The sequence below is a fragment of the Lampetra planeri genome, chromosome 55 (assembly GCF_965212315.1).
Source record: "Lampetra planeri chromosome 55, kcLamPlan1.2.h2, whole genome shotgun sequence".
Classification (NCBI taxonomy): Eukaryota; Metazoa; Chordata; class Hyperoartia; order Petromyzontiformes; family Petromyzontidae; genus Lampetra; species Lampetra planeri.
The window spans coordinates 4,012,903-4,040,436 of NC_136161.1; the positions used below are offsets into that span (position 1 = coordinate 4,012,903).

Sequence of the window (27,534 nt, forward strand, 5' to 3'; positions counted from 1 at the left end):
GGGTGAGTCACCACGTGTTTGTGCCACATTTTGTAAATCAGTTGGGCCCATATTTGTTTCCTTATTTCCTGTTTCTCTACTCGCTGCTGGTATAGCCGGTGGGGGTATCAATGAGGAATGGGCAGGTTGTGTTTGACCTTGAGTGGGTTGTGGCATGGGGTGCTGGTATGATTCAGCTCTTGGCCTTCACACCCTGCGATCCCCATAATTACCTGTCTTTGTGCGCTTTGATCGCCTCAGATTTGTTTGCCAGTCTCTCGCTGGATTGTTACCTTGCCAGCTGTGTGTGGAATTATGTTGGTGGTTCGTGAGTGATTGGTCCTCTCTGTATTGTGGGGCTTGGTGTATTATATGGCTCACATGTGGAGTGCTGTAGCAGCTCACGTGATTTTACTTCCCTCTGGATGGCTGGGTTCATTTCTCTCTCCCTGTGTGTTTTACCCGAATTATGGCTCCGAATTCTATATAGCTATGCCGTGTGAGCCCTATTCTCGATGTTTTGTATGGAGGCCGTCTCTCTTAACTAACCAACTTTCTAAAATACTTCTAAACGACCATATTATGCAGCTCAATGGACCTAACAATGCTTTTCACAATCAGCTAATAGTTAACACACCACCTTAGGATGGTCCTTTTCGAAACAAAGATAACTATTGAAGCAATCTTATTAGTCCCAAAATGTGTGTTATGTGTATGTGGGTGTAATGTCTTCGTGATCAACTCTTTGAGTTAAGCGGGCGCCGAGGTGGGGCTTTCCTTGGACCGAGAATACCTCGGTTCCCTGCTGGGCGATGAGTCGTGTGTGGGCATGTCTTACACACGGCTCTCTCTCTTGGTGGCAGCTCAAGGCTTCTCCACTGCTGGATGAGTGTTGAGTAGGCAGGATGATCGCCTTCGGCAGTACCCAATAGCGCTCGCAGCTTGTCCGCTGGTCGCCAGCGCTGACACTCTTTCTTGGTTGCTGGTCACGCTCTCTCCCTTGGTGGGCAGCTACCAGCTTCGCGCAGGCACCCAGTGGTGCCTCACCCGCCCTTCCTTCAGGGCTGTGCTGGTTCAGGCTCTTTCCACTGCTCCGTGCTCTCTCCCTTGGCGTGCAGCTGACAGCTTCGTGCGCACTCAATGTAGAATAAACTTTTAGCGATACTCTGTCGGACCATGCCGAACTCAGCTCTTAACAATACATCGTCTCTTTCCCCTGCGAGACACGACACCTATGGTTGATCTCGAGGCCATGCCCTGGAGCCTGCCCCTCACAATACTAAATTGCGTGTTCTGTGTCCTTGCTTGGATCTGAAAAACCTCTCCCATCTGCGCATCTCTCGCGGAAGAAATATAACAGAATCCCTATGATTTCGTTCTCCTCCTGTGGTTGCAACTGCTTGGTTGTCCCCCCCTTCCCGAGTAGAACGACTGGATTTCCAATTTGCTGCCTTAATCAATCTGGAAGCGGGGGGGGGGAAGGGGGTTCCTTTTACCTTTGTCCACTTGCTTTTCCATCACCATGTTTATGTTTTGGTTTGCGTTTCCCCCGATCTTCACTCATGGCTGGAAATCCGTCCTGGTGTTTGCTATCTCATGGGGAGGCACCCTCCCTGGGTACGTAATTTATTGCTACCATGTGTTGTGTCCGCTTGCTGGAAGATAAAGGCGGTATGGAGGCTCTGATCCTATGGAATACATATTATCTTGGTCGTGTGTGATTGACCTATTTTGCCTTTTATCTCTTCTGAAAGACCCTAGGTCTAATATTTCATAATTATTATTTGGTTTATATTTAACCAAGATTTGTGATATACCATAGTTGTTACCACAGGTATTCCAAGGGTTTAATTAACTTTTATTCCCCGTCTGTGTTGCCAGGGATCCGTGCTTATTATTCTCAAGTTATATCTTTATGTTGCACACTCGAAATGAAGGACGTGGGCAGGTGCTCCAAATCGAGGACAAACACATTTATTGTGGTTAATCTGTAAAATGCAACAGCACGTGTTTCACACACAGCAATCCTTCAACCGAGTCGCCATTAACCATGTGACTGGTGTACAAGTGCGGTTATACTGGTAGGAACGAAGTGGACCAGCCTACAATAGATTATATCGTCCGTCCGTCCGTGTAGCAACATCGCCCCCTACTGCAAACACTTGGCATGACCCTACAAAAACCTTTAGACTCAGTGACGCTTTCCTGGCTAAACAAGTGTAACATTCCCTTATAATTCCCTGAGATAGCTTTTAATTAAAACTTTCAAATTAAAATTTAACTCACAGCGGCCTAAAGCCTACAGCTAGACCTAAAGCCTCGAGCAACGCCTCAAACTCTCCCTTCGTATCGTTCCCCCGCGTGTGTGCAAGGGAGTTAATGTTTAACAATGTTACATTCCCTGATGCTTTTAAATATAAACATTTAAATTTAAAGCTTTTACATCAATAATTAAAACATTTAAATTAAAAATTAACTCACGGCGGCCTAAAGCCTACAGCTAGGCCTAAAGCCTAGCACTAGGCCTCAAACTCTCCCTTCGTATCGTACCCCCGCGTGTGTGAAAGGGAGTTAATGTTTAACAATGTTACATTCCCTGATGTTTTTAAATAGAAACATTTACATTTAAAGCTTTTACATAAATAATTATAACATTTAAATTAACAATTAACGCACAGCCGCCTAAAGCCTACAGCTAGGCCTAAAGCCTAGAACTAGGCCTCACACTCTCCCTTCGTATCGTCCGATTAGGTGTAGCAACATCGCCCATTACTGCAAACACTTGGCAGGACCCTACAAAAATCTTTAGACTCAGTGGGGCTTTCCTGGCTAAACAAGTGTAATAATACATTATGTTTATATTCTTTGGTTATTCGTTCCTACCAGCCCACCCCGCAGGGTCCTGTTTTAATAACCCTGCCAGCCACCTACAGATCCAACTTAGTCATCATATGCTGATGTACACTCATGCATTGATGCACTGCACAGCACATCAGGACATTCAAAGAACCACACTTTATTTCCTTGCTTCACAAGGACATAATTGAAAGAGTGGTCCGTTCCTAATGTGCCACATTTATTTCCTGAGGTTGAAGATATAACTAAGTTTTGACTTAAACTTTCGTGGCTGCCGGAATTCAGATTCTTTGGTTCTTTCAGTAAAGTCAATAAGACCGAAGAAAAATATTATAAGGGGAATAAAAGTAAAATTTAAGTAATAATAAAAGGCACTAATGTGGACTGCAGCCTGGTTCTTAAACTGAGTGAGTGTACTGGCAGTATATAATGTCGACTTATTTTTATCGCTAAGTTTCGGACTTTTGCCCCTGCTGTTTGATCTTGTTTAATGGCGGCCTTGGCCCTGGTGGAGATTTACCAGAGTCCCATTAGCCTCCCTTTGTACAGAGGTTTTATGATTTTATGGCTTCTATCTACAGCTGCATTCTTGTGTCGTGCGGCAAGAGGTTGCGGGGTGAGGGGTGAGGTGTGACCCCCTTCCACGCCCCTGCACTACATACAGAAACATATTTTGGGCAGAATCACAATGATCGGTGGTCGATTGGCCACGGGTTATTTTTAAACAAAATAAATGCCTATTTCCATTATGAACCAATAATTGTTATCCTTAAGTCTCGGCTGCTATTTTCCTTACAACGCGGGCGTACTCATCACGAACTTAGCATGGTTACATTTGAAATAAGCAAAAAAATTATCAAGGCAACATGTTACATAGGTTCTTATCATTCTTTGTTTTTTTCGGTAAAGTCACGAATAAAGATAAAATAATTAATTAAATAATAGCATACGACGTTTCGATTGCAACACAAGCAATCATCATCATGTATAGTGAAATAGCGACATAAAATCTAACCAGAAAACTATAGACAGACATATAAGCAGACAGATATCACCAAGATACATAGATCGAGCAACACAGGTACAGAGAGGGGTGATCGTCTCTGTGGGGTGGCCTTAAATAGACAGAGGGGGGCGGAGGCAGAGAGAGGGAGGGGGTTAGAGAAAAAATGTACATGTCAATGAGTACGAAGGCTTAGGGGTAGAAAGAACACACTAAATTAAATAACCTAGCAAAGTATCGAAATGTTATGTAAAACGACACAGAGAGTCGGTCAACACACAATTAACGTTTACCTTTTTCTCTCTCTCTGGGTTTTTTGTTCGCTCTCTGCCTGTATATTTAGTGTAATCTTTTCAGCGTTTTCCCCCATCTTCACTCATGGTTGGAATTTCTTCCCGGTGTTTGCTATCTCATGGAGAGGCACCCTCCCTGCGTACGTAATTTATTGCTACCATGTGTTGTGTCAGCTTGCTGGAAGATAAAGGCGGTATGGAGGCTCTGATCCTATGGAATACATATTATCTTGGTCGTGTGTGATTTACCTATTTTGCCTTTTATCTCTTCTGAAAGACCCTAGGTCTAATATTTCATAATTATTATTTGGTTTATGTTTAACCAAGATTTGTGATATACCATAGTTGTTACCACAGGTATTCCAAGGGTTTAATTAACATTTTTTCCCCGTCTGTGTCGCCAGGGATCCGTGCTTCTTATTCTCAAGTTATATTTTTATGTTGCACACTCGAAATGAAGGACGTGGGCAGGTGCTCCAAATCGAGGACAAACACATTTATTGTGGTTAATCTGTAAAATGCAACAGCACGTGTTTCACACACAGCAAGCCTTCAACCGAGTCGCCATTAACCATGTGACTGGTGTACAAGTGCGGTTATACTGGTAGGAACGAAGTGGACCAGCCTACAATAGATTATATCGTCCGTCCGTCCGTGTAGCAACATCGCCCCCTACTGCAAACACTTGGCATGACCCTACAAAAACCTTTAGACTCAGTGACGCTTTCCTGGCTAAACAAGTGTAACATTCCCTTATAATTCCCTCAGATAGGTTTTAATTAAAACATTTAAATTAATGAGGCTTTCCTGGCTAAACAAGTGTAACATTCCCTTATAATTCCCTGAGATAGCTTTTAATTAAAACTTTCAAATTAAAATTTAACTCACAGCGGCCTAAAGCCTACAGCTAGGCCTAAAGCCTCGAGCAACGCCTCAAACTCTCCCTTCGTATCGTTCCCCCGCGTGTGTGCAAGGGAGTTAATGTTTAACAATGTTACATTCCCTGATGCTTTTAAATATAAACATTTAAATTTAAAGCTTTTACATCAATAATAAACACATTTAAATTAAAAATGAACTCACGGCGGCCTAAAGCCTACAGCTAGGCCTAAAGCCTAGCACTAGGCCTCAAACTCTCCCTTCGTATCGTACCCCCGCGTGTGTGAAAGGGAGTTAATGTTTAACAATGTTACATTCCCTGATGTTTTTAAATAGAAACATTTACATTTAAAGCTTTTACATAAATAATTAAAACATTTAAATTAACAATTAACTCACAGCCGCCTAAAGCCTACAGCTAGGCCTAAAGCCTAGAACTAGGCCTCACACTCTCCCTTCGTATCGTCCGATTAGGTGTAGCAACATCGCCCATTACTGCAAACATTTGGCAGGACCCTACAAAAATCTTTAGACTCAGTGGGGCTTTCCTGGCTAAACAAGTGTAATAATACATTATGTTTATATTCTTTGGTTATTCGTTCCTACCAGCCCACCCCGCAGGGTCCTGTTTTAATAACCCTGCCAGCCACCTACAGACCCAACTTAGTCATCCCGTGCTGATGTACACTCATGCATTGATGCACTGCACAGCACATCAGGACATTCAAAGAACCACACTTTAATTCCTTGCTTCACAAGGACATAATTGAAAGAGTGGTCCGTTCCTAATGTGCCACATTTATTTCCTGAGGTTGAAGATATAACTAAGTTTTGACTGAAACTTTCGTGGCTGCCGGAATTCAGATTCTTTGGTTCTTTCAGTAAAGTCAATAAGACCGAAGAAAAATATTATAAGGGGAATAAAAGTTAAATTTAAGTAATAATAAAAGGCACTAATGTGGACTGCAGCCTGGTTTTTAAACTGAGTGAGTGTACTGGCAGTCTATAATGTCGACTTATTTGTATCGCTAAGTTTCGAACTTTTGCCCCTGCTGTTTGATCTTGTTTTATGGCGGCCTTGGCCCTGGTGGAGATTTACCAGAGTCCCATTAGCCTCCCTTTGTACCGAGGTTTTATGATTTTATGGCTTCTATCTACAGCTGCATTCTTGTGTCGTGAGGCAAGAGGCTGCGGGGGTGAGGGGTGAGGTGTGACTCCCTTCCACGCCCCTGCACTACATACAGAAACATATTTTGGGCAGAATCACAATGATCGGTGGTCGATTGGCCACGGGTTCTTTTTAAACAAAATAAATGCCTATTTCCATTATGAACCAATAATTGTTATCCTTAAGTCTCGGCTGCTATTTTCCTTACAACGCGGGCGTACTCATCACGAACTTAGCATGGTTACATTTGAAATAAGCAAAAAAATTATCAAGGCAACATGTTACATAGGTTCTTATCATTCTTTGTTTTTTTCGGTAAAGTCACGTATAAAGATAAAATAATAAATTAAATAATAGCATACGACGTTGCAACACAAGCAATCATCATCAGGTATAGTGAAATAGCAACATAAAATCTAACCAGAAAACTATAGACAGACATATAAGCAGACAGATATCACCAAGATACATAGATCGAGCAACACAGGTACAGAGAGGGGTGATCGTCTCTGTGGGGTGGCCTTAAATAGACAGAGGGGGGCGGAGGCAGAGAGAGGGAGGGGGTTAGAGAAAAAATGTACATGTCAATGAGTACGAAGGCTTAGGGGTAGAAAGAACACACTAAATTAAATAACCTAGCAAAGTATCGAAATGTTATGTAAAACGACACAGAGAGTCGGTCAACACACAATTAACGTTTACCTTTTTCTCTCTCTCTGGGTTTTTTGTTCGCTCTCTGCCTGTATATTTAGTGTAATTTTTTCAGCGTTTTCCCCCATCTTCACTCATGGTTGGAATTTCTTCCCGGTGTTTGCTATCTCATGGAGAGGCACCCTCCCTGCGTACGTAATTTATTGCTACCATGTGTTGTGTCAGCTTGCTGGAAGATAAAGGCGGTATGGAGCCTCTGATCCTATGGAATACATATTATCTTATTCGTGTGTGATTTACCTATTTTGCCTTTTATCTCTTCTGAAAGACCCTAGGTCTAATATTTCATAATTATTATTTGGTTTATGTTTAACCAAGATTTGTGATATACCATAGTTGTTACCACAGGTATTCCAAGGGTTTAATTAACCTTTTTTCCCCGTCTGTGTCGCCAGGGATCCGTGCTTCTTATTCTCAAGTTATATTTTTATGTTGCACACTCGAAATGAAGGACGTGGGCAGGTGCTCCAAATCGAGGACAAACACATTTATTGTGGTTAATCTGTAAAATGCAACAGCACGTGTTTCACACACAGCAAGCCTTCAACCGAGTCGCCATTAACCATGTGACTGGTGTACAAGTGCGGTTATACTGGTAGGAACGAAGTGGACCAGCGTACAATAGATTATATCGTCCGTCCGTCCGTCCGTGTAGCAACATCGCCCCCTACTGCAAACACTTGGCATGACCCTACAAAAACCTTTAGACTCAGTGACGCTTTCCTGGCTAAACAAGTGTAACATTCCCTTATAATTCCCTCAGATAGGTTTTAATTAAAACATTTAAAATAATGAGGCTTTCCTGGCTAAACAAGTGTAACATTCCCTTATAATTCCCTGAGATAGCTTTTAATTAAAACTTTCAAATTAAAATTTAACTCACAGCGGCCTAAAGCCTACAGCTAGGCCTAAAGCCTCGAGCAACGCCTCAAACTCTCCCTTCGTATCGTTCCCCCGCGTGTGTGCAAGGGAGTTAATGTTTAACAATGTTACATTCCCTGATGCTTTTAAATATAAACATTTAAATTTAAAGCTTTTACATCAATAATTAAAACATTTAAATTAAAAATTAACTCACGGCGGCCTAAAGCCTACAGCTAGGCCTAAAGCCTAGCACTAGGCGTCAAACTCTCCCTTCGTATCGTACCCCCGCGTGTGTGAAAGGGAGTTAATGTTTAACAATGTTACATTCCCTGATGTTTTTAAATAGAAACATTTACATTTAAAGCTTTTACATAAATAATTAAAACATTTAAATTAACAATTAACTCACAGCCGCCTAAAGCCTACAGCTAGGCCTAAAGCCTAGAACTAGGCCTCACACTCTCCCTTCGTATCGTCCGATTAGGTGTAGCAACATCGCCCATTACTGCAAACACTTGGCAGGACCCTACAAAAATCTTTAGACTCAGTGGGGCTTTCCTGGCTAAACAAGTGTAATAATACATTATGTTTATATTCTTTGGTTATTCGTTCCTACCAGCCCACCCCGCAGGGTCCTGTTTTAATAACCCTGCCAGCCACCTACAGACCCAACTTAGTCATCACATGCTGCTGTACACTCATGCATTGATGCACTGCACAGCACATCAGGACATTCACAGAACCACACTTTAATCCCTTGCTTCACAAGGAAATAATTGAAAGAGTTGTCCATTCCTAATGTGCCACATTTATATCCTGAGGTTGAAGATATAACTAAGTGTTAACTTAAACTTTCGTGGCTGCCGGAATTCATTTTCTTTGGTTCTTTCAGTAAAGTCAATTAGACCGAAGAAAAAGATTATAAGGGGAATAAAAATAAAATTTAAGTAATAATAAAAGCCACTAATGGGGACTGCAGCCTGGTTCTTAAACTGAGTGAGTGTACTGGCAGTCTATAATGTCGACTTATTTTTATCGCTAAGTTTCGAACTTTTGCCCCTGCTGTTTGATCTTGTTTTATGGCGGCCTTGGCCCTGGTGGAGATTTACCAGTCCCATTAGCCTCCCTTTGTACCGAGGTTTTATGATTTTATGGCTTCTATCTACAGCTGCATTCTTGTGTCGTGAGGCAAGAGGCTGCGGGGTGAGGGGTGAGGTGTGACCCCCTTCCACGCCCCTGCACTACATACAGAAACATATTTTGGGCAGAATCACAATGATCGGTGGTCGATTGGCCACGGGTTATTTTTAAACAAAATAAATGCCTTTTTCCATTATGAACCAATAATTGTTATCCTTAAGTCTCGGCTGCTATTTTCCTTACAACGCGGGCGTACTCATCACGAACTTAGCATGGTTACATTTGAAATAAGCAAAAAAATCATCAAGGCAACATGTTACATAGGTTCTTATCAATTATAGTTACTGTGATGTTTTTTTTAGTTTTAGCTCCTGTGAAACACCAGGCAGCGTTTCGAACACGGTTGTGCATTGCCTTTTTTATGTTACCTCCCTGCAGTATATTTACCGAGTTACGAGTGTCTGCTGCTTTGCCACTTTTGGTTATGAGTGTTGCCTGCTTAGGATCCTTCTTTCACTCCTCTGTGGATTTAATTTGACATGCTAATTTCTACGCAATGTCTTTCAGATTTGGTTCTGTTTTGGTATTTTCATAATCATTATCAATAGTCTCATGGCCAGGCACGTTAGAGTAACCTATTGTCTATTTACACAATATCATAACATCATCCTCTTGGTTCATCGTTTCTATGGCTTTGATCAATTGCCCACGGTTGACTGGTTCGTTTTGTATTTTATGTCACTCTCTTTCCATGTAGAACTGTGTGGCGTGAAGTTGTGTTGCACATAACCAGAATCGGCGCACACCACGATTTTTCGTAATCGACTATGTCGGTTGCCATCCCCGGGGCAATATGGCATTTGTCGACTCGATGAGTCGATTCGATTCCGTGTCCCTATAGGTCCTCCTTTTTGTGCTTTTGAGTGTGCTGGGTTTCAACACATTTCCCGATCCATTATAAAACTTCCCTTCCTCCATTTCAACACTCTGATCTACATCCATTCTCAATATGTCAATTCACAATTTTTCATCCAAAGGCCGATGCTTGCATTCCTCAGGGCATGTCCCTGTATCACGTTCCTCTGCCCCATCCATAGTACAATCATGCAAATCCGCGAGACAATGGGCGACTTTTCCAATTACCTGGCGATCAGGTTTTACTCCCACTTTCTGTGGTTTGTTATCATCTCCTGTCGGATCACACCTCAATGCAGTTATTTTTTTACGTTCGATAGGTGTGTTAATTACTGGAGTGATGCTTGTGTTGTGTAATTAATGACGATGCGGAGGCAGGTCTTCATGTAAGGGCTTGCGCTGCATGACGTCACGTCCCTATACTACTTTTCTACGTTTGCGTTCTACACCACATTATCAGACTTGATACTCGACACATTTAGAGTTTCCCAATCATTGCTACCCTTCTGGTTTGCCTTGCCACGAGCAGCCTGCTTGTATTCTCCAAGGGGGCTGTGATTTTGCAGTAATTCAGCGGGCAGTGCTGTCACTGGCAGCTCATTCTCAATTAATGTGGGTGAGTCACCACGTGTTTGTGCCACACTTTGTATCTCAGTTGAGCTCATTTTTGTTTCCTTATTTCCTGTTTCTCTACTCCCTCCTGGTATAACCGGTGGGGATATCAATGGGGAATGGGCAGGTTGTGTTTGACTTTGAGTGGGTTGTGGCATGGGGTGCTGGTATGATTCCGCTCTTGGCCTCCAAACAATGCGATTCCCATAATTACCTGTCTTTGTGCGCTTTGATCGCCTCGGATCTGTTTGCCAGTCTCTCGCTGGATTGTTACCTTGCCAGCTGTGTGTTGAATTATGTTGGTGGTTCGTGGGTGCTTGCTCATCTTTGTATTGTGGGGCTTGGTGTATTATATGGCTCACATGTGGAGTGCTGTAGCCGCTCACGTAATTTTACTTCCTTATGGATGGCTGGGTTCATTATCTCTCTCCTGTGTGTTGTACCAGAATTATGGCTCCGAATTCTGTTTCGCCATGCCGTGTGAGCCCTATTCTTTATGTTGTGTAAGGAGGCAGTCTCTGGGTCCAAAACCATTTCCACAATTTTTTTCATCTCTGGACTCAAGGATTCAAAAAACATAATCTTGAACATTTTGTCGCCTTCGTGGTATTGATCAACATCACCTGCGTAATACGCTATTTTAAATCATAGGAGAAAATCTTGATTTGAATCTTTCGTGACTGCAGGAATCCATACTCTTGATTGTTTCGGTAAAGTCACGTAGGTATAAAATAAATCAATCACGGCGTTTCGGGCGCCACACAAGCGTACATCATCACCTGATACTTGTGTTGCGCCCGAAACGTCGTGATTTATTTTATTTTATACCTGCGTGACTTCACCGAAATAATAAAAGAGCATAGGAGATGATGTCGTGGATCCTCGTCTACGCACTGGGTTATTAATTTAGCAGCATGAAACCCATCAAACAGTGATGAATATTCTCCAAACTTCTTAATCACTGCCAGGCTCAGTTGTAACCTTGTATGGTATCGACTTTACCCACGATATATAATGTTCATGTAAACTTGTTTTGAGCAGACTTGCTTTCTCTTTCAACTTCCTCAGACCTCTGATCATTGCCTCGGCTTCCACTGTTGCAATATGAGTGTGTAAGTCTCTGTTCCTATTGCGTGGATCAAAATAGGGAATTCTAACGAGAGCTTTGTCCATCAATTTAAGAGTCTTAGTACTCAATGAGTATTCGGCAAGTTGGTCGTCGTCAGAGGAGTCAGTGTCAGATGAGCTATCACTCAAAGTGTGGTGCTGCTTAATATAACTTCTGTAGTGTCTTTTGTGCCTGTAACATGGTTCAACTTCGCCTGGTAATTCATGCCTGTCCCGTGACTTGTGTCCCTTATGTTTTCTATGTTAGTCTTGTGATCCTTGTTTATAGGTTGGTGTGCGTTGTCTCCTTGGCCTGTGCTCATGTGGTGAGCATCTTCGGGCCCGGCCTTCACGTCGCCCACTCTGTGTATGGTGTCTGCTAGGTGAGGCGCTTGTGTCCCGAGGTTCTTGTTTGGTGCTCGATTTATATTTGTCTCGTGTCTTGTGCCGATCGTGATCTCTGTGTCTGTCGGCTGTGGTCCGGATTGTTTTGTGTTGGTGGTTTTTGCGTAGCACGCGTCTCTCTGGTGAGCTGTCCCTGCCATCTGTGCCGTGTCAGTCGGTTTTGCGTGATGTGCGTCGACCTGCTGAGCGGCCCCTGTTGTAGGTCCCACGATGGTCATGCTTGCGTGTCGTGTGGCTTTCTAGTGAGTTGTCCCTGCTATCTGTATTGTGTTGGTCATGCTTGTGGGTCGTGTGTCTTGCTCTAACTATCTTTGGTAGAACATGCAACTCTGGTATTCTTCCTCAGAGTGCGTTTTTGTTTTACGCACGTTTACGATCACAAGGCAATATTAGTTAACAACAGTGATTCATTCCTTAATTCATGCATAAACTGCAGGAGATCCCGGACGAGCAAACCCCAATATGTTGTATATATTAGGTCTTTAAAATTTATATTAAAAAATATAAAAATTTAATGAAAATTAAAAATGTGTAATTTCCTAAATGTGTGGTAATTTATGTAATCATGCACATTTACGTGTTAATGCTAATGAGGCCTTGCTTTGTTGTTTAGGGGTATTACCCATCCTGATAATAAAATGAAGGTGTAATTGTTTGAAGTTATACAAGTGTATGTTATTATGCTAATTAGGCTCGGCTTCGTTGTCTAGGGTTGTATAATCAATCGTGATAATACAATGATTCTCGCTTTAACTTTAACTGATTATGTTTTAGTGTGTTTAATGTCAGGTCTCAAAATTCTGATCTTACCGCAGGATACAGTTCTTATAATTAAGATAATTATGCATGAAATTAGGAAGGCAGCACTCAGCCTCTTCTCTGTTAAGCAACTTTAATATCTAAGAACTCATGCAGCCAGCTATGGCTGCAGGGTTTTGGTAGTACATTTTGTTTATGTCATTTATTGTGAAAATCCCGACAAAGTTCCTATGATCACTGTTTCATTGCTTTCATGGCTTTATTTTGGTGATTTCGAAACGTTTTTTGGTTTGGCCATGTTTTTTGTTGTAGTACGGAGTAAGACTGGTGGCCTTAATCTAAGTTGTCTTGTGGTTATTGTTGTTTGACTTGCATCCCACTGGGATTTTTGCACACAGCGTTGGTGTACGGTGCTTTTTTCTGAAAATTTTGCTGTCTTTTCTTGGATTATCTGTTTGCACTTAGTCACATATTCACTTTAAGATGTTTTCTTGTTCATGTTTTTGTTTTTTGTTTGTTGCGGTTGCACCCGATTCAAGAGCTGAATGGCTCACAGGGCTATACCTAATAAATTAACTTGAACTTGAAACACTTAAATGTGCGAACTCTTATGCTAGGAATTGTCAACCAAGTTCTACTGGAGATTTCCTACTCATTGATCCATACAATTAACCCTCAATGGTTACGTTTGTTAACTGGGTAACAAAACAGTCGGTTAATTCCTCAGAGTAAAGCGACCATACACGGCAATAGGAAAACGCCTTAAAACTTAATGTGACAATATTCATACGAACAATAGTAAAGAAACAGGTGCCCAAGGAAAAAGTAGTTTTCAATGAATTCATTGGTAAGATTATGCAATAAACGAAATTCCTGGAAAAATTGTATGCGACAATGTGCCTAATAGATGGTTATCAATTGGCTAATGGGCTTGAATTGTTTCACAGGCAAGATTCCGTGATCAAAAGAAGGAATCTCAACACAATAGTGCGTAGATTCGTAACATAGATTCGCATAAAGGTATAGCGCCAATGATTTCATTGATAAAGCTATGCAATTAACTAACCGAATTACTAAAATACTTCTAAACGACCATATTCATGCAGCTGAACGGACCGAACAATGTTTTTCACATTCAGCTAATAGTTAAAGCACCACCATAGGATGGTCCTTTTCGAAACAAAGATGACGATTGGAGCAATATAATTAGTCCCGAAATGTGTGTTGTGTGTGTGTGTGGGTGTAATGTCTTCGTGCTCAACTCTTTGATTTAAGCGATCGCCGAGGTGGGGCATTCCTTGGACCGAGAATACCTCGGTTCCCTGCTGGGCGATGAGTCGTGTCTGTGTGTGTGTGGGCATGTCTTACACACGGCTCTTTCTATCTCTTGGTGGAAGCTCCAGGCTTCTCCACTGCTGGATGATTGTTGAGTTGGCACGATGATCGCCTTCGGCAGTGCCTGATAGCGCTCGCAGCTCGTCCGCTCGTCCGCTGGTCGCAAGCGCTGACATTCTTTCTCGGTTGCTGGTCACGCTCTCTCCCTTGGTGGGCAGCTGCCAGCTTCACGTGGGCACCCTGTGGTGCCTCTCCCGCCCTTCCTTCAGGGCTGTGCTGGTTCAGGCTCTTTCCACTGCTCCGTGCTCTCTCCGTACTCTCTCCCTTGTGCAGCTGCCAGCTTCGCACGCACTCAATGTAGAATTAAACTTTTAGCAATACTCTGTCGGTCCATGCCGAACTCAGCTCTTAACAATACATCGTCCCTTTCCTCTGCGAGACAGGACACCCATGGTTGATCTAGAGGCCATGCCCCGGAACCTGCCCCTCGCAGTACGAAATTGCGTTATTCTGTCCTTGCTTATTTCTGAAAAATCCTTCTCGATGCTTGCTATCTCATGGGGAGGCACCCTCCCTGCGTACGTAATTTATTGCTACCATGTGTTGTGTCAGCTTGCTGGAAGATAAATGCGGTTTGGAGGCTCTGATCCTATGGAAAACATATTATCTTGGTCGTGTGTGATTGACCTATTTTGCCTTGTATCTCTTCTGAATGACTATATGTCTAATACTTCATAATTATTATTTGGTGTATGTTTAACGAAGATTTGTGATATACCATAGTTGTTATCACAGGTAATCTGAGGGTTTTATTAACCTTTGTTCCCGTCTATGTCGCCAGGGATCCGTGCTTCTTATTCTCGAGTTATATATTTATATTCTGAGGTTGAAGATGTAACTAAGTTTCGACTTAAACTTTCGTGGCTTCCGGAATTCATATTCTTTGGTTCTTTCGGTAAAGTCACATAGATAGCAAAATTATAATTAAAATTTAAGGTGAATAAAAGTAAAATAAAAGTAATAATAAAAGCCACTAATGTAGACTGCAGCCTGGTTATTAATCTGAGTGAGTGCACTGGCAGTCTATAATGTTAACTTTTTCTTATCGCTAAGTTTCGATCTTTTGCCCCTGCAGTTTGTCCGTGTTTTATGGCGGCCTTTGCCCCGTGGAGATTTCACAGAGTCTCATTAGCCTCCCTTTGCACCGGGGTTTTATTATTTTATGGCTTCTATCTGCAGCTGCATTCTTGTGTCGCGAGGCAAGAGGCAGTGGGGTGAGGGGTGAGGTGTGACCCCCCTCCACGCCCCCGCGCTACATCCAGATCAAACTTTTTACAAAAAATTGGGCAGAATCATTCTTAATATAACATTTTTGGAAAAGGAACATATACAACAGCCTTCAGTTTGTTTGTAGAATGTTCCATTCCAGGTGAAGTATGTATTGGTGAGGCAGTATCTCACCAAGGCCGGTACATCAGCATTCAATCCTTGTTGGACCAAATATTCAATGATTGCCATGGTTTCGGGCACAGGAACTTTGGTGAACAAAGAAAAGATTTCGAAACTAACGAACAAATCACCTGGGGACAGTGATATGTCCTTAATTGACGATACCAGGTGGGCTGAGTTAAGTACAGAAGAGGTGGTCTTACCAGTGAATGGGTGCAAGGTCTAAGACAGATATTGGGCCAGTTTGTAGGTGGGTGAGCCAATGGTGGAGACGATGGGACGAATGGGGTGTATCCTCTTTTTTATTTTTGGTAAGCCATATAATACCCTTTGGTTTTTTCGGTAAGGCCACGTAGGTAAAAAATATATAAATAAATTAAAATTACTTTACCGAAAAAAACAAAGAGTATGGATCCTTGCAGTCCCGAAAACTTCAAATATAGAAGCCATAAAATCTGGGTGGCCTAGCAGCAGAAGGTTTTTAAGGAAAATATTTTGGTCTGTTCAATTAATGAAGCTGAATCAGTGATGATATTGTTCGTTTTTGTAACGAGGCTGTTGGTGGAATCTCTTTTATTTTTTGTGTAACTACCATCATTAAGTAGGTCCTGAGTTTTATTATTGCACGCGGTTTTGTCCATGATGACCGTGGCATTGCCCTTGTCGGCTGAGAGGATAACAATATCATCCCTCTTTTTCAATTGAGAACTCAAAACGCTAATCCTTACTGATGTTGCTGACTGGTATCTCAGCGCTTTTGAGGGTTGCAGTGATTTCAGATCTTGTCATGTCTGCAGCGATGTGTCCCAAACCCTTAAGAGCTACATCGACCTGGGCAATAATGTCATCCACTGGTATGTGTTTTGGGGTGACTGCAAAATTCAACCCTTTAGCCAAAACCGACTATAGACCATCGGAAATTGAGCTATTACTCAGATTAATAACAAACATGTCAACGTCTAACTTTGAATGTGTGAGTCTGAAAGAACCAGAATAAGTCTACATTATAGACTGCCATAGCACTTCCTCAGTTTAATAACCATTGCTACAGTCATTAGCTTAAATACCAGGCTACAGTCTACATTATAGACTGCCAGTACACTCACTCCGATTAAGAACCAAGCTACAGTCTACATTAGTGTTTTTTTTTTAATTTAATTCACTTTTTTATTATTATCATTTTTTTCTATCTATGTGACTTTACCGAAAGAATGAAGAATATGAATTCCTTTTTGGTTCTTTCGGTAAAGCCACGTAGAAAGATAATAATTTAATTTATTTTCTGAAAGAGTAATTCCTGCAGTCACGAAAGTTCAAATATAACTACACGACAACAAAGCACCTACAGATGATGCTTGCTTGAGCGCTCGCGAGAGTGGGATGTGCATGGACCCAAGAGACAACCACGTTTTCTCACGTCTCCACCATTTTGTCTGGCTCGGGCCACGTGACCCGACAACGTCCTGCCCACGTGATCGGGCTCAGCACCTCTGTGACTTGGCAGTTCTCCACGTTAGGCCCGCCAGGAAGCACGCTGGCACCAGCAAAAACCGACCAGATTGGAAAAAAGAACGCGAAAAAAAAACATTTATAACAATTTTTATTAATTTAAAAACGTAGGCACATAAAGTCCTCGCACACGTCAAGTTTACTGCTTACAGTACTTAACACTGCCTTTTAATGAACTCTATGGATTACATTTAATGCTTTAAAGATCTAACTTGGGGTAATGCATTCTCTGTTACGACAATATTAACAGTTACAACAACAATCACTGCAACATTCAACAATTACACTTGCCTCGTACAATTTAACTACACTTTACACTTACCGACTATTGTTTAACCTGGAAGCATTAAAACAACAGCAGCCACATTTTTCTTTGCCATGGGACCCCTCCCTTGCCAGTATCAAAATATAAGAATAGGTTTTACCCTTTCTGGCAATAAAACAGGCGTCATTCACCCACTAACTCACTGACTCACCCACCCACTCACACCCTCTCACAAAACTCAACCACCACGTTCCCAATCACCAACTCGCCCATTTCTCTCCTTGGGCAATGTCTAAAAGGCAATTAAAGTGCGTCTTGAGGCAAGATGCTTAGATGAACTTTGGGCTCGGCGTTGCACTTAACTATGAACACAAGAGACTCGTTGACTTTAGGGGTAACACCCTTAATTATTTTTTACTACATTTTACGTCACGGGGACAAACCATTGTGATTCAAATCTCATTTCCAAGCTAAACTAAATTTTTATTTTACCAGGTAATGCCTGCTGAGATATACAGCTCTTTTTCAGAAGGAACCTGGCTGTGACTACTGATACATCGATGAAGTGGCTTATCACGTGAAAATGTATAGTAGGTAGTTAATGCAGTAACATTATTCATTGCAAAATGTTTCAGTGTGGTGTTTTAACATCTTAACACGACTGTTTTATTACCAGAACGGGTAAAACCTATTCTTATATATTTTTTTGGGTCACTCAAAAAATGTGGCCAATTTAAGAAGCAAAGCGGGTTAGAATTTAAGCGCGTTTTTGTTGTTTTCATTAAGAACCATTCAAGCGTTCGTCAGTTTAAATATTATTTAAATGCCAAGGCTGTGTAAATATCGTGCACTTGCGTATATATTTTTTAGACGGCAGCAGCAGCCGGCAACTTTAAACTCGTTCTAACGCATTATTGTGAACTCCTTATCAGTGCCTACCATATTACAAACTAATTCAGACTTTATCGGTGCTCTTTATGAATCTCAAAGTTCATCTTACAAAGTCCCATCACAAAGGAGAAACACAAACAAATATACAAAGAATTATGTTACTGAACAAAAACTTGTATGTACTAATTTTGATAACACTGTGTAACATTTTTTGTTCCTGGGTAGTAAGTGTTATTTTCTAATTGCTTACGCACTAAAAGTACAGAAAATGGCTTACTTTGATTTTGTGACCAGGACAGTGATATTTTGAAATTTACCTATTTTTGAGAACATTCCAGATAGATTCAGTGCTGAGTAAACTTGGAATAACTTCCAGAACATTCCAGAACCTTCTAGTAATATGAAAAGTAGTATAAATACAGGAGCCTTAAGCCCACCAGTTCATAATCTTTGGTTCTTTCGGTAAAGTCACGTAGGTATAAAATAACATAAATCACGACGTTTCGGGCGCAATACAAGTCGTGATTTATTTTAATTTTATTTCATACCTACGTGACTTTACCGAAAGAACCAAATATTATGGATTCCTGCAGTCACGAAAACTTCAAATTAAGATCCCACCAGTTGAGTTTAGTTCCAGCTGCCTAAGTGGATACATATCTGCATTTTTCTGAGATGGCATCAAGAAGCAACACGCATCTGGAAGACGCATTTTGCTATGTCTGCAGCCAATTTATCAAGACAAGAGCGAAAAAATACTCTGTGGAAGCATCTGCTAAGATGTGTGAGGCCTACAAGGCATATTTCGGCATGCCTGTTGGGGATCAAGACAAACCCTGGGCACCTCATCTCACCTGCGAGAAAATGCATAAAAATCTCTGGAAGGTAAGATGGACAATTGTTGCTCGGAATTTTACGTTTTAAAATTTGTCAAACTTTTTAATTTTAAAATGTGTTACAATTTTCAATGTTATTTAAAAAAATAAACCATATATGAAAAATATATATTTATATTCTTGGTTCTTTTGGTAAAGCCACGTAGATAGAAAATAATTTCATTTATTTTCTGAAAGAGTAATTCCTGCAGTCACGAAAGTTAAAATATAACTACACGGCAACAAAGCACCTACAGATGATGCTTGCTTGAGCGCTCGCGAGAGTGGGATGTGCATGGACACAAGAGACAACCACGTTTTCTCAAGTCTCCACCATTTTGTCTGGCTCGGTCCACGTAACCCGACAACGTCCTGCCCACGTGACCGGGCTCAGCACCTCTGTGACTTGGCAGTTGTCCACGTTAGGCCCGCCAGGAAGCACGCTGGCACCAGCAAAAACCGACCAGATTGGAAAAAAGAACGCGAAAAAAAAACATTTATAACAATTTTTATTAATTTAAAAACGTAGGCACATCAAGTCCTCGCACACGTCAAGTTTACTGCTTACAGTATTTAACACTGCCTTTTTAATGAACTCTATGGATTACATTTAATGCTTTTAAGATCTAACTTGGAGTAATGCGTTCTCTGTTACAACAATATTAACAGTTACAACAACAATCACTGCAACATTTAACAATTACACTTGCCTCGTACAATTTAACTACACTTTACACTTACCGACTATTATTTATCCTGGAAGCATTAAAACAACAGCGGCCACATTTTTCTTTGCCATGGGACCCCTCCCTTGCCAGTATCAAAATATAAGAATAGGTTTTACCCTTTCTGGCAATAAAACAGGCGTCATTCACCCACTAACTCACTGACTCACCCACCCACTCACACCCTTTCACAAAACTCAACCACCACGTTCCCAATCACCAACTCGCCCATCTCTCTCCTTGGGCAATGTCTAAAGGCAATTAAAGTGCGTCTTGAGGCAAGATGCTTAGATAAATTTTGGGCTCGGCGTTGCACTTAACTCTGAACACAAGAGACTCGTTGACTTCAAGGGTAACACCCTTAATTATTTTTACTACATTTTACGTCACGGGGACAAACCATTGTGATTCAAATCTCATTTCCAAGCTAAACTAAACTTTTTATTTTACCAGGTAAGGCCTGCTGAGATATACAGCTCTTTTTCAGAAGGAACCTGGCTGTGACTAATGATACATCGATGAAGCTTATCACGTGAAAATGTATAGTAGGTGGTTAATGCAGTAACATTATTCATTGCAAAATGTTTCAGTTTGGTGTTTTAACATCTTAACACGACTGTTTTATTACCAGAATGGGTAAAACCTATTCTTATATATTTTTTTGCGTCGCTCAAAAAATGTGGCCAATTTTAGAAGCAAAGCGGGCTAGAATTTAAGCGCGTTTGGTTGTTTTCATTAAGAACCATTCAAGCGTTCGTCAGTTTAAATATTATTTAAATGCCAAGGGTGTGTAAATATCGTGCACTTGCGTGTATATTTTTTAGACGGCAGCAGCAGCCGGCAACTTTACACTCGTTCTAACGCATTATTGTGAACTCCTTATCAGTGCCTACCATATTAGTGATATTACAGACTAATTCAGACTTTATCGGTGCCCTTTATGAATCTCAAAGTTCATCTTACAAAGCCCCATCACAAAGGAGAAACACAAACAAATATACAAAGAATTATGTTACTGAACAAAAACTTATATGTACTAATTTTGATAACACTATGTAACATTTTTTTGTTCCTGGGTAGTAAGTGTTATTTCCTAATTGCTTACGCACTAAAAGTACAGAAAATGGCTAACTTTGCTTTTGTGACCAAAGCAGTGATATTTTGAAATTTACCTATTTGCAGTGCTGAGTAAACTTGGAATAACTTCCAGAACATTCCAGAACTTTCTAGTGATATGAAAGTAGTATAAATACAGGGGCCTTAAGTCCACCAGTTCATAATATTTGTTTCTTTCGGTAAAGTCACGTAGGTATAAAATAACATAAATCACGACGTTTCGGGCGCAATACGAGTCGTGATTTATTTTAATTTTATTTTATACCTACGTGACTTTACCGAAAGAACCAAATATTACGGATTCCTGCAGTCACGAAAACTTCAAATCAAGACCCCACCAGTTCAGTTTACTTCCAGCTGCCTAAGTGGATACATATCTGAATTTTTCTGAGATGGCATCAAGAAGCAACAAGCATCCGGCAGACGCATTTTGCTATGTCTGCAGCCAATTTATCAAGACAAGAGCGAAAAAATACTCTGTGGAAGCATCTGCTAAGATGTGTAAGGCCTACAAGGCATATTCCGGCATGCCTGTTGGAGATCAAGACAATCCCTGGGCACCTCATCTCACCTGCGAGAAATGCAAAAAAACTCTGGAAGGTAAGATGTACAATTGTTGCTCGGAATTTTACGCTTAAAAATTTGTCAAAGTTTTAAATTTTAAAATGTGTTACAATTTTCAATGTTATTAAAAAAAATAAACCATATATGAAAAATGTATATTCATATTCTTGGTTCTTTTGGTAAAGCCACGCAGAAAGAAAATTATTTAATTTATTTTCTGAAAGAGTAATTCCTGCAGTCACGAAAGTTAAAATATAACTACACGGCAACAAAGCACCTACAGATGATGCTTGCTTGAGCGCTCGCGAGAGTGGGATGTGCATGGACACAACAGACAACCACGTTTTCTCACGTCTCCACCATTGTGTCTGGCTAGGGCCACGTAACCCGACAACGTCCTGCCCACGTGACCGGGCTCAGCACCTCTGTGACTTGTCAGTTCTCCACGTTAGGCCCGCCAGGAAGCACGCTGTCACCAGCAAAAACCGACCAGATTGGAAAAAGAACGCGAAAAAAAAACATTTATAACAATTTTTATTAATTTAAAAACGTAGGCACATCAAGTCCTCGCACACGTCAAGTTTACTGCTTACAGTATTTAACACTGCCTTTTTAATGAACTCTATGGATTACATGTAATGCTTTTAAGATCTAACTTGGGGTAATGCGTTCTCTGTTTCTACAATATTAACAGTTACAGCAACAATCACTGCAACATTCAACAATTACACTTGCCTCGTACAATTTAACTACACTTTACACTTACCGACTATTATTTAACCTGGAAGCATTAAAACAACAGCGGCCACATTTTTCTTTGCCATGGGACCCCTCCCTTGCCAGTATCAAAATATAAGAATAGGTTTTACCCTTTCTGGCAATAAAACAGGCGTCATTCACCCACTAACTCACTGACTCACCCACCCACTCACACCCTCTCACAAAACTCAACCACCACGTTCCCAATCACCAACTCGCCCATCTCTCTCCTTGGGCAATGTCTAAAGGCAATTAAAGTGCGTCTTGAGGCAAGATGCTTAGATAAACTTTGGGCTCGGCGTGGCACTTAACTCTGAACACAAGAGACTCGTTGACTTCAAGGGTAACACCCTTAATTATTTTTACTACATTTTACGTCACGGGGACAAACCATTGTGATTCAAATCTCATTTCCAAGCTAAACTAAACTTTTTATTTTACCAGCTAAGGCCTGCTGAGATATACAGCTCTTTTTCAGAAGGAACCTGGCTGTGACTAATGATACATCGATGAAGCTTATCACGTGAAAATGTATAGTAGGTGGTTAATGCAGTAACATTATTCATTGCAAAATGTTTCAGTTTGGTGTTTTAACATCTTAACACGACTGTTTTATTACCAGAATGGGTAAAACCTATTCTTATATATTTTTTTGCGTCGCTCAAAAAATGTGGCCAATTTAAGAAGCAAAGCGGGCTAGAATTTAAGCGCGTTTGGTTGTTTTCATTAAGAACCATTCAAGCGTTCGTCAGTTTAAATCTTATTTAAATGCCAAGGCTGTGTAAATATCGTGCACTTGCGTGTATATTTTTTAGACGGCATCAGCAGCCGGCAACTTTACACTCGTTCTAACGCATTATTGTGAACTCCTTATCAGTGCCTACCATATTAGTGATATTACAGACTAATTCAGACTTTATCGGTGCCCTTTATAAATCTCAAAGTTCATCTTACAAAGTCCCATCACAAAGGAGAAACACAAACAAATATACAAAGAATTATGTTACTGAACAAAAACTTATATGTACTAATTTTGATAACACTATGTAACATTTTTTTGTTCCTGGGTAGTAAGTGTTATTTCCTAATTGCTTACGCACTAAAAGTACAGAAAATGGCTAACTTTGCTTTTGTGACCAAAGCAGTGATATTTTGAAATTTACCTATTTGCAGTGCTGAGTAAACTTGGAATAACTTCCAGAACATTCCAGAACTTTCTAGTGATATGAAAGTAGTATAAATACAGGGGCCTTAAGTCCACCAGTTCATAATATTTGTTTCTTTCGGTAAAGTCACGTAGGTATAAAATAACATAAATCACGACGTTTCGGGCGCAATACGAGTCGTGATTTATTTTAATTTTATTTTATACCTACGTGACTTTACCGAAAGAACCAAATATTACATATTCCTGCAGTCACGAAAACTTCAAATCAAGACCCCACCAGTTCAGTTTACTTCCAGCTGCCTAAGTGGATACATATCTGAATTTTTCTGAGATGGCATCAAGAAGCAACAAGCATCCGGCAGACGCATTTTGCTATGTCTGCAGCCAATTTATCAAGACAAGAGCGAAAAAATACTCTGTCGAAGCATCTGCTAAGATGTGTAAGGCCTACAAGGCATATTCCGGCATGCCTGTTGGAGATCAAGACAATCCCTGGGCACCTCATCTCACCTGCGAGAAATGCAAAAAAACTTTGGAAGGTAAGATGTACAATTGTTGCTCGGAATTTTACGCTTAAAAATTTGTCAAAGTTTTAAATTTTAAAATGTGTTACAATTTTCAATGTTATTTAAAAAAAATAAACCATATATGAAAAATGTATATTCATATTCTTGGTTCTTTTGGTTAAGCCACGTAGAAAGAAAATTATTTCATTTATTTTCTGAAAGAGTAATTCCTGCAGTCACGAAAGTTAAAATATAACTACACGGCAACAAAGCACCTACAGATGATGCTTGCTTGAGCGCTCGCGAGAGTGGGATGTGCATGGACACAACAGACAACCACGTTTTCTCACGTCTCCACCATTGTGTCTGGCTCGGGCCACGTAACCCGACAACGTCCTGCCCACGTGACCGGGCTCAGCACCTCTGTGACTTGTCAGTTCTCCACGTTAGGCCCGCCAGGAAGCACGCTGGCACCAGCAAAAACCGACCAGATTGGAAAAAGAACGCGAAAAAAAAACATTTATAACAATTTTTATTAATTTAAAAACGTAGGCACATCAAGTCCTCGCACACGTCAAGTTTACTGCTTACAGTATTTAACACTGCCTTTTAATGAACTCTATGGATTACATGTAATGTTTTTAAGATCTAACTTGGGGTAATGCGTTCTCTGTTACTACAATATTAACAGTTACAGCAACAATCATTGCAACATTCAACAATTACACTTGCCTCGTACAATTTAACTACACTTTACACTTACCGACTATTATTTAACCTGGAGGCATTAAAACAACAGCGGCCACATTTTCTTTGCCATGGGACCCCTCCCTTGCCAGTATCAAAATATAAGAATAGGTTTTACCCTTTCTGGCAATAAAACAGGTGTCATTCACCCACTAACTCACTGACTCACCCACCCACTCACACCCTCTCACAAAACTCAACCACCACGTTCCCAATCACCAACTCGCCCATCTCTCTCCTTGGGCAATGTCTAAAGGCAATTAAAGTGCGTCTTGAGGCAAGATGCTTAGATAAACGTTGGGCTCGGCGTGGCACTTAACTCTGAACACAAGAGACTCGTTGACTTCAAGGGTAACACCCTTAATTATTTTTACTACATTTTACGTCACGGGGACAAACCATTGTGATTCAAATCTCATTTCCAAGCTAAACTAAACTTTTTATTTTACCAGCTAAGGCCTGCTGAGATATACAGCTCTTTTTCAGAAGGAACCTGGCTGTGACTAATGATACATCGATGAAGTGGCTTATCACGTGAAAATGTATAGTAGGTGGTTAATGCAGTAACATTATTCATTGCAAAATGTTTCAGTTTGGTGTTTTAACATCTTAACACGACTGTTTTATTACCAGAATGGGTTAAACCTATTCTTATATATTTTTTTGCGTCGCTCAAAAAATGTGGCCAATTTAAGAAGCAAAGCGGGTTAGAATTTAAGCGCGTTTTTGTTGTTATCATTAAGAACCATTCAAGCGGTCGTCAGTTTAAATATTATTTAAATGCCAAGGCTGTGTAAATATCGTGCACTTGCGTGTATATTTTTTAGACGGCAGCAGCAGCCGGCAACTTTACACTCGTTCTAACGCATTATTGTGAACTCCTTATCAGTGCCTACCATATTACAGACTAATTCAGACTTTATCGTGCCCTTTATAAATCTCAAAGTTCATCTTACAAAGTCCCATCACAAAGGAGAAACACAAACAAATATACAAAGAATTATGTTACTGAACAAAAACTTGTATTTTTCGATTTAAAGCTTTCGTGACTGCAGGGATTCATCTTCTTGGTTCTTTCGGTAAAGTCACGTAGAAGGGAAGTAATAAAATAATAAAAATAAAACATACTAAAACAATTTTAACGACGTTTCGGCCACAACGCAAGTAGCCGTCCTCAGGCGAAGAATGAAACACCACCAAGCTTGGAGCGTATATTTAAGCTGGGTTAGAGGGGGGGAGGTGGGAAGAAGAGCGCCTAGACAAAATAATTTGCATATCAAGAGGAATTCAGCATATGGAAAATGAGTAGGAGGTGGGCGGGGGGGGGGGTTCCAAATCAATACTATGCCCGTGCATTATGCAGGATTAGCAGCATCAAAGGGGGGGGGGAGGGGGGTAGCATTAACAAAGGAAAGGAATGTTAATAGTATGTAGCTGCAGTTACTAAACAACTACGTAAAAAACTAAAGTATAAACTGCATAACAAACTAAAGTATAAACTACATAGCATCATCAGTATACTTACTATACTCTACAATAAGCTGAGTTACTAACAGTAAGTAATACTTAAAAAATTATACGTTGTAAAAAATTATATAATATGCTTCCATCTAAACTTTATTCTCTTACATCACACGCGTCTATACCGTACTATATACTGCCATAGACAAACCCAACATTAAATTACATACTGTATTGCTATAGACCACCCTATACCTTATACATTTTAATATAACACTATGTATTATTCTACCCACCCTAATGTGTATCGAAATGGTTTATTACGTCCTTCCAGTGATTGCTAAGCCAGAATCCATCTTCTCGGTTAAAATTGTCTCTGTGTTTGTATATGTGGATCGCCTCATGAACGAATCTCTCATGATAGCCAGATGGCTTGCAGAGAACCTCTGTCTTGGAGAAGTCAATGTCATGTGAGCCCACTGAGTTGTAACAGTGATCTGCCACGGCTGAGGTGTTTGTCCTACCGTGTTTCAGGTCAGCTTTATGTTCACGGATGCGGTCCGAGACATGTCGTTTGGTTTCCCCAATGTAACTGCTACCACAGAGGCAACTTAGTTTGTAGACACCAGGGTACTGTATGTCTGGAACCACATCTTTTACAGACGGTACCAGATCACGGATTTTATGTACTGTGTTGAATCGGACCTGGATCTTGTGTTTAATCAGGATTTTGGAGATCTTTTTTGTGACCCCAGCAATGTAGGGTAAGGTGATGGTCTTGAAAGTCTCCTCAACAGGATCCTTCTTGATGGTTGGAGTGATGGCTTTGCGGATTGTGTAGTCGGAGTAACCATTAGCCTTAAGAGCGTGGCGTACGTGTTTGAGTTCACTGGAAATGTGTTCCTGGTCGGAGATGCATTGGGCTCTATGATATAGAGTCTTGATGAGGGAATTCTTCTGGGATGGATGGTGGTGGGAATCCGGTTTTAGATAAGCATCCGTATGTGTGGCTTTCCTGTAGACAGAGTGGCTCATTGAACCATCAGGTCTCCTTTTGATTAGGACATCCAAAAAGGGTAGCTTGCCATCATTTTCGACTTCCATGGTGAATCTGATGGCTGGGTGTATGGAATTGATGTGGTCGAAAAATTGGTCTAGAGCAGGCCGGCCATGTGGCCAGATGACAAAAGTGTCGTCTACGTACCTCTTCCATAAGGTCGGGCGTAGAGTGGCAGTCTGGATGGCGTCCGTCTCAAATTTCTCCATGAAGATGTTGGCTACAACCGGAGATAGGGGGGAGCCCATTGGGGTGCCCTCAATTTGCTTGTAGAAGGTTCCATTCCAGGTGAAGTATGTATTGGTTAAGCAGTGTCTCACCAGGGGGGGTATCCCAGCATTCAGTCCTTGATGAACCAAGTCTTCAATGATTGCGATGGTGTCAGGCACAGGCACCTTGGTGAACAAGGAAACCAC

General features: G+C 40.9%; 2 long non-coding RNA genes across 21 annotated transcripts in view; one reads left to right on the top strand and one right to left on the bottom strand.

The window, feature by feature from the left end:
• Positions 1-1,937: 1,937 nt before the first annotated feature.
• LOC144735501 (uncharacterized) lies at positions 1,938-25,883 on the bottom strand. Its single transcript, XR_013588643.1, has 2 exons — positions 21,773-25,883; positions 1,938-19,458 (listed from the first exon to the last, which is right to left on the bottom strand). It is a non-coding gene; the product is annotated as an uncharacterized LOC144735501 (long non-coding RNA).
• The window catches only part of LOC144735499 (uncharacterized), a 38,938-nt gene continuing 21,627 nt past the window's right edge, over positions 10,224-27,534 (top strand). For 8 of the 20 annotated variants that reach the window (XR_013588633.1, XR_013588636.1, XR_013588630.1 and 5 more), the window contains exons 1-3: positions 14,481-19,025; positions 20,194-21,456; positions 21,797-23,886. This is a non-coding gene — a long non-coding RNA (uncharacterized LOC144735499). Of the gene's footprint in view, positions 19,026-20,193; positions 21,457-21,796; positions 23,887-27,534 lie in introns of all 20 variants that reach the window. The other 12 variants (XR_013588627.1, XR_013588623.1, XR_013588625.1 and 9 more) reach the window with 12 other exon arrangements.